Here is an 11,945-nt window from a genome sequence, read left to right as displayed (position 1 = left end):
CAATATGGGAATACCTATAATCCCAATTGGAAAAATCACTCGGACTTCTCGTGAGGTAAAAACCAAGCATATCAAAATCAGTATAGACCCCAAGAAAACTATAACCAACCCAGAAACCACCACAACTAGCAGAAGAGAGAACAAATGGTTTGTTGAAAAAATTGTTACTTGATAACATACAACTGAGGACTGAGTTTTGAAATTTAAAAAGACAGGTTAGACAGTCGGCTGCAATTCAAAATACCAGACTCATGGGAAGTCTTCCAAGTGATACAGAAAACAATTCTCAAGTGAATGATATAACATTGAGGAATGGCAGAGGATTAGAAGAAGTACCGAAAAATAAGAAAGACAAAACCATTCCTAAAGGCGAATTAGTCCCTAAGACTATGGTGGAGGGTGAAAAAGAAAGCATTTATAATGATAAGGCACCACTTGCAAGGCCCACTCTCTTTTCCTCAAGCACTACACAAAAAGAATGATGATCAAATGTTTAATAAATTTCTTGACATGCTGAGTCAGGTCCAATTGGACCTACCCCTAGTTGATGTGCTACGTGAAATTATAAAATATGCTAAGTACATCAAGGATATAATGACCAAAAAAAATGGTTGACCGAATTTGAAACGGTAGCACTTACAGAAGAGTATACCTCAAGAATCCAAAGGAAGTTGCCCCAAAAATTGAAGGATCGTGGTAGCTTCACTATTTCTGTGCGAATTAGTGAAGTAGATGCGGGACGAGCATTATGTGATTTGGGGGGAAGCATAAATTTGATATCTTTATTAGTTTTCAGTCAATTGGAGTTGGACATCTCAAAACCCATTACAGTCATGTTGCAATTAGTTGATAGGTCAATTGTCCATCCCCGAGAGAGTGATAGTGTTGCTACAAATTTACAATTTATTCTGCTTACGGACTTCATAATTCTGAACTATGAAGCTGATGAACACATTTCAATCATATTGGGACGACCTCTGTTAGCCACCGCTGATGCAATCATAAAAGTTCGAGAAGAAAAATTGATATGAGAGTTGACAATGTGGAAGCATTTTTTAATATGTACAAGGCAATTCAACTTTCAAGTGACTATGAGGATCTTGCCATAAAATCTATGGTAGAGAAAGATGAAGAAAGAAGTGTCATGGGTGTATATTTAGACGATACTCTAGAAAAATCACTCATGTAATTTGACAACATTGACTTGGATGAGGAAGTCAAGGAGATGGTGAATAATTTAAATGCATGCTCCTACATCATAGGGGTGATAAATTTTGAGCATCTAGATAGACCTAGTAGGCCTCCACCCAAGCCGTCTATTAAAGAATCACCCAAGCTGGAGCTTAAGACCTTACCCTCTCAACTTAACTACGCTTATTTGGGTTCTAATGAAACTTTGGTTGTTGTTGTATCTTCTGATTTGTCCGACTTGCAGGAAGAGAAGCTACTCAAAGTGTTAGAGAGCACAAGCGTACAATTGGATGGACCATGGCTGCTATACGTGGAATTAGCCCACCTTTTTGGATGCACAAAATTTTCATGAAGGATGGGCACAAACCAAGTATAGAACACTAACGCCACTTGAATCCACTCATGAAAGAGGTAGTAATAAAACAGGTGATAAAGTGTTTCGACTCAGGTATTATCTTTCCTATTTCTAATAGCAGGTGGGTGAGCCCAGTCCTTTATGTGCCTAAGAAGGGTAAAATAACAGTGGTGATAAACAAAATAATGAATTGATTCTTACTAGAACAGTTACAGGTTGGAGAATTTGCATAGCTTATAGAAAATTGAATAATGCCACTAAAAAAGATCAATTCCCCTTGCCTTTATTGACCAAATGTTAAATAGGCTAGGTGGATAGGATTACTATTATTTTCTTGATGGATAATCTAGCTATAATTAAATTGTAATTATACCGAAGGACCAAGAGAAGACTACCTTCACTTGTCGTTATAGTACATATGCTTTTAAATGAATTTCATTTATTGACCAATGTGTGCCTAAAAAGGATAAAATGACAGTGGTTGTAAAAGAAATAATGAATTTATTCCAACTAGAACTATCTCAGGTTGGAGAATTTACTTAGATTAAAGAAAATTGAATGATGCTACTAAAAAAGATCACCTCCCCTTAACTTTATTGACCAAATGTTAGATAGGCTAGCTAGACAGGATTACTATTATTTTTTGGTGGATATTCTAGCTATAATTGAATTATAATTGCACCGGAGGACCAAGGTAAGACTACCTTCGCTTGTACTTATGGCACATATACTTTTAGATGAATGTCATTTGGGTTGTGCATTGCACCTGCGACTTTTTAAAGGTGTATGATTGCAATTGTCAGTGATATGGTAGAAACATTTATTGAAGTATTTATGGATGATTTTTCGGTCTTTGGACCATCTTTTGATGAATGCTTAACGAATTTGAGTAAAGTTCTTGCCATGTGTAAGGAAACAAACTTGGTGCTAAACTGAAAAAATTATTATTTTATAGTACGAGAGAAGGAATTGTGCTCAGGCACAAGGTGTCCAAAGATGGTTTGGATATGGACAAGGCAAAAGTGAAGGCAATCGACAAATTGCCACCTCCAATATCCGTCAAAGGAGTCAAAAGCTTTTTGGGTCATACAGGTTTTTACCATAGATTCATTCAAGATTTCTCTAGGATTTCTGCTCCCTTGTGTAGGTTGCTTGAAAAGTAAACTCCTTTAAAGTTTGATGATGCTTGCTTGAAGGCCTATGAGGAACTGAAAAAGAGATTGTTGACTGCACCCAATATCACAGCCCCGAATTGGGGAGAGCCTTTTAAGCTTATGTGTGATGCCAGTAACACAATAATTGGGCCGTTTTAGGTCAAAGGAAGAATAAAGTGTTTTATTCAATTTACTACGCAAGAAAGACTCTGAACCCAGCACAAATAAATTAAACGGTTACATAGAAGGACTTGCTATAGGTAGTATGGGTGTTTGAAAAATGTAGAGCCTACTTGGTGGGAACTAAAGTCATCGTCTACACTGACCATACTGCCATCAGGTACTTGTCTGAGAAAAAAGGATGTTAAGACTAAGCTAATTCATTGAGTTCTTATTTTGAAGAAATTTGATGTAGAAATTCGAGATCGAAAGGGGATAAAAAATCAGGTGACTGATCACTTGTCTTCCTTGGAAACTCGCGCGCATGTTGATGAAGAAGGTGAGATTAATGGAGAGCTTCCCTGATGAGCAGTTGCTAGCTATTACAACTGGTGCAGTCCCATGGTACACTGATATGTAAACTTCATTGTAAGTGGGGTGATGCCTCAAGAGTTATCACCGGATAGTAAGAGAAGGTTCATTCAACATGTTAGGCTTTATTTAAAGGACGAGCCCTTTGTGTTTAAGCAATGTGCATATCAGTTGGTGTGACGTTGTGTCCTTGAGGAGGAGATAGAAGTCATTCTCTATGACTGCTATACATCGCCATATGAGGGTCACCATAGTGGTGACAAAACGGATATGAAAGTTTTGCAATTGGGGTTCTATTGTCTTACAATGTTCAAAGATGCACATGCTTTTGTGAAAAGGTGTGATAGGTGCCAAATAATGGGTACAATTTCAAGTAGGCATGATATGCATTTAAGGGGCATACTTGAGGTCGAGATCTTTGATGTGTGGGGAATAGACTTCATGAGGCCATTTCCATATTCCAATAGTCACCGTTATGTCTTGGTCGCGGTTGATTATGTATTCAAGTAGGTAGAGGTCGTGGCTTGCCTGCCAATGATGCTAAAGTTATGGTGAAATTTGTAAAAAGGAACATCTTCACTAGATTTGGGACTCCACGTGCTTTGATTAGTGATGAGGGTGCTCACTTTTGTAACAAATTATTGGGCAACCTTTTAGCTAAGTATGGGTAAAATACAAGGTCGCAATAACTTATCATCCGCAAACTAGTGGCCAAGTTGAAGTTTCGAATATGGAAGTGAAACAAATTCTGGAGAAAATGCTGAATGCAAGCAAGAAAGATTGGGCTACCAAGCTATATGACACTCTTTAGGCATAGTGCATACAAGACTCCAATTGCAACTTCACCTTATAGGTTGGTTTATTAGAAGGCTTTTCACTTACTAATTGAGTTTGGGCACAAGGCATATTAGGCAATCAAGAAACTCAATTTTGATATAGATCTAGCTAAGGAGAAAAGAATGTTTTAACTTAATGAGCTTGAGGAGTTTCGGTTTCATGCATACGAGAATGCAAAGTTATATAAGGATGTTCTCTTGTTCAATTCTAGGTAGAAGCTCTTCCCTGGAAAGCTCAAGTCTAGATAGTTGGGTCCACTTGAAGTAGTATGGGCTTCAAAGCATGGAGCTGTGGAACTTTGAAATCCTAAGAATGGTGGCACCTTCTTGGTCAATGGGAAAAAAAGGAAACATTATTGGGGTAGTGCGTTCATCATCTCAAAAATCTCGATAGACTTGGTAGATGCTTGAAGGAACACTTTGTGTCATGCTGTGACTTTAAATAAGGTGCTTAATGAGGCAACCCATGGTGATGCTGCATTTGTCATGCCATAATGTTAACTAAGGCACTCATTAGGAGGCAACCCAATTCATAGACTAGTTTAGCTTAGTTTGATTTTTATTTTTGATTTTGGAGTGAAATAATGAGTTGATCTTATGTGAGTTTTGGTTGTTTGAATAGGCACGTGTGCGATACAATTGAAACATGTGATCAGGAGAAAAATCAACAGGTAATAACATTAAAAGAAGTCGAAAACGGGATAAAACATCATGTGTACGGAACCCGGACCCCACCTAGCAAGGTCTCTACCTCGCCTCGGGGCTGGCTTCGCCCAGCTGAGCGTGAGCAGCTACTCTCTTCTACTCTCATGATGTGGCCCCTCCCCCTCGCCCCCAGCCTGGGGATGCCGGTTGTAGCATGCGTTGCATCTCGCGCGCAATCGCGCGACCCGAGCTCCTCCCTCGCCCCAGCCCGCGCATCGCCCACGTAAGTATTTCCCCTATTTTCTTTTGTTTTTACTTCGCCCATCCTACTTAAAATTCCCCCAACACTTCTTTCTCCAAACTCCAAATACACAAACAGCCTAACCTCATGCCCAAACACTCACCACTCTCATAATTCCTCTTCTTCAGTCAAACACACACACAAACCTCTTTAATCTTCAACACACAAATTGTATCACACACCTCTACTCCTTCACTCATCATTTAATCTTCAACATCAAGTTTCTCTCTCTCTATTGGTTATATTGATGAATTTAAAGTGAACCTACAAGCTTTGTAAAGTAGTTAATGGTGATTTGTGCTATAACTTGTCCCAATCCTATGAACCCCAATGGAATGGTATTGTTGTTGAATAAAAGAGTGTTTACACTAAATTCCCAAGCCTATTTAGGAGGGTGAAGAAATCCCTCACTTACACAAATTCTTACACGCAACTAGTGCATACCAAGTATTCGATAAAATGCCTTAAAGGCAAAGTTTATCCCAATTGGAGCCGGAGTCTCCAGGATTGATAAACTAGTAATTAATATAGAATTTAAGTGCGGGGTGGCTCACCGGAGAAGGGGTATTTTGTTAAAGTATGGTGTATACATTGTGATTAGGTGTGAACTAGTTGACTTGAGAAAACAAATATGCGTAATTGCACAAGGTGAAGTCTGAGTAACCTTGAATTAATTGAAGAATCAAGTGATAAAGTATTAAGTGTGGGATTGTTATGACCACTTTTGCTATGATTCATGGTCCCACAATTTGACTAGTGGTGATGTTAGTAGATACATATGGTGTGACCAGCCCCCGGTGCAAAACTTCTGACCAAGGCAAAGGCAAAATCCAAGGCCCCATCTAAAGGGAAGCCATCTTCTTCCGAACCGCAACCAAAGAAAGAGAATAGAGGTGAGGCTGCATCTAGTAGCCAAAATGAAGCGAGGCAAGCAGTTGAAGCGATAGTAGCTTCACAACCATGGGATCAAGGTAAGTGCGAGTATGGGATAAAAAGCGTACCTCCTTCTACCAGGACGTGGCATAAAAATTATCTTCAAAGAACTATCATCCTGATTTGGCGGTGGAGGAGCTTAGATTGAAATTTAAGCACCCTGAGATCTGGCAATCTATGCACCCTGAGATCTGGCAATCTATACATGACTTGGACTTTCTCAGAGAAATTTATGATGGATGGGATCTTAAGGATGAAGAGCAACTAGTGCCTATTCATGAGAGATTCATTGATATATCTACTACTGCACTCTGCAACCATTTGGGGGTGCCTGATGTCCCCCATGCTTCGCTAACCAATTTTATTACCTGGCCATCTTATATGGAGATTCGTCACACCTTGTGTGGTGTCAATTCAAATGCTACTTGGGTTCACGATAAAAGGACTCGAAGCTGCATTAAATTCCCGAATAAAAAGTTAAACTTGGCGGCTAAAGTATGGTTGAAGTTGATTAACACTAGGTTGCTGCCTTGTGACCCTGACAAACACATTGGGAGAGACAAAGTTTATCTACTTTATTTTTTGATGAAATGACAAAGGGTGATTGTAAGTCATTAGATACTCCACCATATGGCGCAAGTTAGGAGGAGTAAGAGGGTGGAGAGGTTGTTCTTTAGAAATGTGCTGACGCATTATTTGAGGAAGGAGGAGGTCGATAAAGAGCTAGAGTTTGACATGATTATTCCTGCAGCACCCTGTAGCACAGACATTACTAGCATTCGTGGGAAGAAGGATGATGATGGGTTATGTTTTACCAGTGCGAGCATCAGGCTCGTGATGATAGTGCTATTGCTCACCTTTATGGGATGCTAGATTTACTGTTGTAGATTGGTGGTAGGCCTATTATTCTCTGGATGAGCGTACATAGTTGAATAAGTGATATCCGCGCAATGCTCATGCCCAGTATTTGGCGGGCATTGGTGAGGGATAGTGGGTGCCTGATGATGAGGACATGAACACTCATGAGCATTCGGTACATTAGGAGGAAAATAATGAGGGTGATGATGATAAGTTGGGAGATGATATTGATTATAGGGAGGCTGCCGATAGAGCTTTCTTTTCTGAGGACGATGATGATGAGTGACCGGGGAGAATTCTTACCACCCTTCCTTATTTTGTTTCGGTTATGCATTAAGGATACTGCATTCTTTAAGTGTACGACGAGAGATTCTCTATGGTTTATATAGTATTATATTAGTATCACGTTGGCTTTTGGTGATGACCCGATTGATCATCTTATATTTAAAACCTAATTATGCGCTTTGAAGCCTTAAATACCTCATTTTAGCCTTTCTCGATTTACGTGCGCAGTCCAGGTATTTTTTCGAAAGGCTTTTATGTTAAAAAATAAGAAAATATAAAGTTTTTGCCTTAAAATCTATTTGAGTTGAGTTCGGTCAATATTTTGAGAAAATGGACCTAGATTCATGTTTTAACGGTCCCGGTTGGTTCGTATCGTGATTTGGGACTTGGACGTATGCCCGAAATCGAATTTGGAAGTCCCTAGCACGAGTTATCGGAATTTGTTAAAATTTGAAAGTTTGAAAGCTTAAAGACTTTGAAAGTTTGACCAATGTTTAACTTTATTAATATCGGGTCCGTATTTTAGTTCCGGAACCCGGTATGGGTCCAATACTATATTTATGACTTGTTTGTCAAATTTGGTGAGAAACGTAGTTGGTTTGACGTGATTCGGATGCCCGGTTGTGAAATTAGAAGTTCATGAGTTTTCTTAAATATTTCCTTTGATTTGATGCTAAATGCGTAGTTCTAGGTGTTATTTTGGCGATTTGATCACGCGATCAAGTTCGTATGATATTTTTAGACTTATGTGCATAGTTGGTTTAGAGCCCCGAGTGCTCGGGTGAGTTTCAGATAGGCTACGGAGTGAAATTGGCCTTAGAAATGTTGCTGGTGTTTTCAATTCTGGTGCAGGCCTCTAATCTCGCATTTGCGAGATCAGGCATCGCATTTGCGACCTCTGATGTGTTCGCATTTGCGAGGCTAAAGTTTGCATTTGCGAACTTGACTATTTCGCTTTTGCGAAGGCAGAGTCGTATTTGCGACTCAGCACTGTTTGAGAATCTTCACATTTGCGAAGGTAGGGCCGCATTTGCGAGGGTTGCAGGGTTCGCATTTGCGGTTGTTTTATCGTATTTGCGATTACTGGGATTTCTGAAGGAGTTCACAATTGCGATGTTCGCAATTGCGAATATTATATCGCAATTGCGACATCTGCAGCTGGGTAAAACTTGACTTTGACAGGCTTTTTGCTCATTCTTCAAAATTTTCAAAAACAAGAAATTCTAGAGGCGATTTCTCAAAGAACCTTTCTTCCCCAAATCATTGGTAACTGATTTTAACCTATTTTCTTTCAATCTTTCATTACATTTCCTAAGATTTCAACCTAAAATCTAGTGTTTTCATATGGAAATTGGGAGTTTTGGTAGAATTAGGGATTTTTGTAAAATGAGGATTTAGACCTCGAATTGAGGTTGGATTCAAAAATAAATTACATAACCGGGCGAGGGAGTGAATGGGTAATCGGATTTTGGTCCGAATTTCGGATTTGGACCAAGCGGGCCCCGGAGTTGACTTTTTCAATAATGGCCTAAATTGAATCCTTTGCAATCGTGGGTAGTTCCTAAGGCTTAATTTGAATCATTTGGTTGGTAATTTGCTAGATTCCATTTGTTCGGAGGCTTGTTTGTAAGGCAAAGTTGTGATTGAGCTTTGAGTGAACCTTTGGAGCGAGGTAAGTATCGTGGTTAACCTCAACTTGAGGGATTAGGACTTGTTTGTCTATTTGCTACATGTTTAGATGTTGGGTACAATGTATATGTGAGGTGACGAGTACTTATGTGTTGTTGTCGGGTTTAAGCATGCGGGTGGGGTTTGTTTCTTGTAGTTTATTGCTTACCTTGATCTTGTTACCCATGCTTAGACTAGTTACTTACAAAATTAATCATTCTTATCGTGTTTACAAGATTTTGTGATAATTGAGTATTGATTCCAAAGTTGAGATTGCTATTGTGGAACCATTGTTAAAGTAAGGCTTGTTCTTGTTGATTCTATCTCCCTGCTTTTACTTTTTCATTGTTATATGGTGAGGGAGAGTGTTAATTCCTGAAGGTTGATGTCATGCTATATTATGAGAGATAATGCACGAAGGGTGATGCCGTGCCATATTGTGAGTGTCAATGCATGAAGGGTGATGCCGTGCCATGTTATGAGAGTTAGTGCATGAAGTATGATGTCGTGCCTTATCTATTGATTTACATTGTGAGTTTGAGAGTAAGAGCACGAAGGGTGATGCCGCGCTATATCTTTGTTTCATTGTGAGGTTGAGAGTGAAAGCACGAAGGGTGATGCCGTGCAACCTCCTTTATTTTATTTAATCTTTTTCAATGGTTAAAGGCATATTAACTATTCTGGTTATCATTTTCGTTTTATCTCTTATATCCTGTTTCCCCTCCTTTAGCATGTCCCCTCCCAATAGTACATGTTTAGCAGTTATTGTTGTTTTCTTGTACATATATTGTTATCTGAACAGGTTTATTATGTGGGTGTCTTATCATAGCCTCATCACTACTTCGTCAAAGTTAGGCTCGTCACTTACGAGTACATGGGGTCGGTTGTACTCATACTACACTCTCCACTTCTTGTGCATATTTTGGTACCGGTCCTAGCTGATCGTGAGGCTTAGCAGCTTGGACTTGCTTATTAGAGACAGAAGGTAGATCTGCTGGCGTCCGCATACCTTGGAGTCCCCTTCTATCTCCCGTATTTTTCTATTTCTTTTCATTCAAAATAGTTATATTTCTTTCAGACTTTGTTTGTAGAAAATATTAGAAGCTCGTGAGTTGTGACTCCAGATCCGAATTGTATCAGATATTATGGGCTTTATATTATTCCACATTTCTGTTTTAGCTTCTATTTAGTTTGATTAATTCTGTTATTGAAATTGACTAAAATTTGTTTAAATAATCCTCTAACATTGGCATGCCTAGCAAGTGAAATGTTATGAGCCATCACGGTCCCGAAGGTGGGAATTCCGGGTCGTGACAAGTTGATATCAAAGCACTAGGTTGTCTAAGTCTCACATTTCACGAGCAGGCTTAGTAGAGTCTGGAGGATCAGTACGGAGACGTTTGTACTTATCTTCCAGATGCTGTGAAGTTTAGGAATAAATTTCACTTCTATTCTTCTCTGTCGTGTGATTTGTTCTTTCATAGCTAATTGAACTCTTCTCCTCTTGTTCTCTCGCAGATGGCGAGAACACGTACCGCATCTTCAGCTGAGCAGCAGCCAGAGCCCCCAGTGGCAGCTTCTAAGAGGGGCAGTGGTCGAGGCTGAGGTTGTGCCAGAGGCCGAGGCAGGGGCAAAGCTCTGCCCAGAGCTCGAGCAGCAGCACCAACTGTGGGGCCTGAGGTAGAGTTTGACGAGGAGGTTCCAACCCAAACTGTTCATGTCGGACCAGCTTAGGTCCCGGAGGGGTTCATCGCCACCCTAGTACTTCAGGATGCTTTGGTCCGTTTGGTGGGCCTTATGGAGAGTGTTTCCCAGACTGGCACATTTCTCATGGAACCATCCATCTCTCAGGATGGGGGAGGAGCACAAACTCCCACTACTCCCGCTCCAGAGCAGATGGCTCCCCAGTATCAGATTCCAGCAGCTCAGCCAGCCAGAGTAGTCCAGCCGGTTGTAGCGGCACAGGCCGGTGATGGACTAGCTATGTCTTCTAAGGGCTTATTGAGGTTGGACAAGTTCACCAAGCTCTTTCCAGTTCGCTTTAGTGGTGCAACTTTTGAGGATCCACAAGATTATCTTGACCGCTGCCATGATGTTCTGCGGAACATGGGGATAGTTGAGACCAATGGGGTCGATTTTGCTGTGTTTCAGATGATGGGTTCCGCCAAGAGATGGTGGAAAGATTTTGTATTGACCATACCAACGGGGTCGCCTGCTCTTACTTGGGACCAGTTCTCTAAAATATATCTTGAGAAATTCCTTCTTGTCACACTGAGAGAGGATTTTCATAGGCAGTTCGAGCGTCTCCATCAAGGCAGTATGTCTATCACTCAGTATGAGACCCGTTTTGTAGATCTAGCCCGTCATGCTATTCTTTGCCTCCTACAGAGAGAGAGTGAGGAGGTTTATTGAGGGACTCACTCACCCTATCAGGCTACAGATCGCCAAGGAGACCGGAAGTGAGGTTTCCTTTCAGGCGGCTGATAATATTGCGAGGAGGATCAAGATGGTTCTTGCACAAGGAGGAGGTCAGGGGCCTAACAAGAGGCATCGTCATTCCGATAGGTTTAGTGGTGCCTCGTCTATAGGAAGGGGTAATTTTGGTAGATGTCATCCTCCTAGGCCATTTCATTCAGCACTCCAGGCATCCCACGGTGCTTCAGGTGGTCGTGGTCCTCATATGCCTTATTCCGACCAGCTAGCCTACAGTGCACCACCAGCTCATATTAGTGCACCTCCACTCCAGGGTTTTCAGGGTGGTTACTCAGGTCGACAGCGTCAGATTCAGGGTCAGCAGTTACAGCAGCCGAGGTCCTGTTATACCTATGGTGATCTGAGTCACATTGCTAGATTTTGCCCTCGTCCATCGAGCAGTTCACAACACCAGGGTTATCGTACCATGGTCCCGGCACCAGGTGCTTCACCGCTCGCTCAGCCAGCTAGAGTAGGGGTCAGACAGCTAGAGGTGGAGGTCAGGCCGCTAGAGGTAGAGGCCAGCTAGTTAGGGCCCGTCCAGTTAATGACGGAGGGTGATGTCGTGCTATGTTATGAGAGTTAATGCACGAAGGGTGATGTCATGCCATATTATGAGTGTTAATGCATGAAGGGTGATATCGTTCCATGTTATTAGAGTTAATGCACGAAGGGTGATGCCGTGCCTTATCTATTGATTTACATTGTGAGGTTGA

The sequence above is a fragment of the Nicotiana tomentosiformis genome, chromosome 8, assembly GCF_000390325.3.
Source record: "Nicotiana tomentosiformis chromosome 8, ASM39032v3, whole genome shotgun sequence".
NCBI lineage: Eukaryota > Viridiplantae > Streptophyta > Magnoliopsida > Solanales > Solanaceae > Nicotiana > Nicotiana tomentosiformis.
Note: the sequence above shows the minus strand (reverse complement) of the source record.